This window comes from Meriones unguiculatus, chromosome 16 (assembly GCF_030254825.1).
Source record: "Meriones unguiculatus strain TT.TT164.6M chromosome 16, Bangor_MerUng_6.1, whole genome shotgun sequence".
Classification (NCBI taxonomy): domain Eukaryota; kingdom Metazoa; phylum Chordata; class Mammalia; order Rodentia; family Muridae; genus Meriones; species Meriones unguiculatus.
The window spans coordinates 3,426,331-3,427,822 of record NC_083363.1 but is presented as its reverse complement, the minus strand read 5'-3'; the positions used below and the strand labels follow the sequence as shown (position 1 = coordinate 3,427,822).

At 50.2% G+C, this 1,492-nt stretch overlaps 1 non-coding gene across 1 annotated transcript; it reads left to right on the top strand.

The window, feature by feature from the left end:
• The first annotated feature begins 820 nt into the window (after window positions 1–820).
• On the top strand, window positions 821–893 carry Trnak-uuu (transfer RNA lysine (anticodon UUU)). The gene has a single exon. It is a non-coding gene; the product is annotated as a tRNA-Lys (tRNA).
• Window positions 894–1,492: the final 599 nt, after the last annotated feature.

Below are 1,492 nucleotides of genomic sequence, written 5' to 3'. Positions count from 1 at the left end.
GGCAGACAACCTTGGCTTCCAGCCTAGGCCGACCACTGTGCCACCTTAAAGACTCTGTTGTAAGGCGACTGAGGGATGTGACACCACCCCACCGCGGCTCAGACAAGTCATTTGCTGGCTCCACATCTCCTCACAGCACCCAGAAGCCACATTTAGAGCCCTCCAGCCTGAACCTTTCTACTGAGTCCTGTAGGAAGTCCCAAGGCCCCGAGCCCTCTCCCCTGAGCATCCCTACCACCTCGTTTGCAGCCCCAAGAGCCTGCACTATGGAGATTTGACAGATGGAGCTGACAGGCTTCCACCCTCAGGCCCTGGCAGCCCTTCAGCCCTTTAGCAAGCTTCCTGTGGCTGGCACTGTGTCCCCTGGTGTCCATCCACACTGATTACCAACCACTAAGCCGTGGACCCCAACTCATAGAGCCAGGGTCTGGTCCCTGCCGCTAACCTTGGAAAAAAGAGGGATCCCCTAGAAGGAAGTTTGAAGTCTCTTGATCTCTGACTAACAAAGATTAGTTTCAGCTGTGAACAAAGCCATATCAGACCCTGATTTGAGACAAGTGCTAATTGAGACCTTGGCATTTGAAAATGGGAATGCAGAATGCAAAAAGGTTGTTAGGCCATTAAAGGTGAGGGCAGCACCTATGGAATGGGTCAGGGAGGTGACCCATAGTGGCTCTAAGCATACATAATGCCACCATAATTGGACAAGCCATAGCTAAAGGTTTTAGATCTCAAAATGCATGGTGTTTTAATGGTGGAAGGTATGGTCATTTGCAAAGAGACTGTGACCAAGCCCCTTACATGTCTCAGACCTTAAGACACCCGGCTAGCTCAGTTGGTAGAGCATAAGACTTTTAATCTCAGGGTTGTGGGTTCGAGCCCCGTGTTGGGCACCACTAGTAAAATGGCTACTTTAGAACAGTAACCAGTTCTTTTAATTCCTAGCCAGCCCTCTTCCCAGTTTCCAGCCCCTTCAACTGTTCCTCCCTCAGTTCCCCAACAGTCTGCTTAAACAGTACCTTCCTCCTCCCACCTTTCCCAATACCAGCAGCTCCAAACTATAACAACTGTTCTAGCCTATCAGCTCCGCTTGGCTTCTCCTGGCTCAACTGTCTCCTAACGATATCTTCTGCACCAACTGCCTTCTCATCTCACTCTGCAGGGCCCCCACCCCCCTTTTCAGCCTCAGCTGGCTTTTTTATATCCTATCCTGTTCTCAGAAATCCAAGTCAACCCACACTGAAGGTCATAGGATCAAGCAATTCTAACTACTAAGAACTCTTAAAGGGTCAGCTGACTAACAAATGGGGACCCTTTAAAGGGACAGGCACACAAGATAAATCACACTACAGAAGTTCCTGTCTGGAGCGCTACTCTTTGGAAAGGATTGTTGGCTCCGTGTGCAGAACCCGGCAGCTTTTGCACCTCTCAACTTGGGCGTGAAGTGGGGTGGGGTTCTGTGTGGTTTTGCTCCATTTTCAAAGCCCCCTGT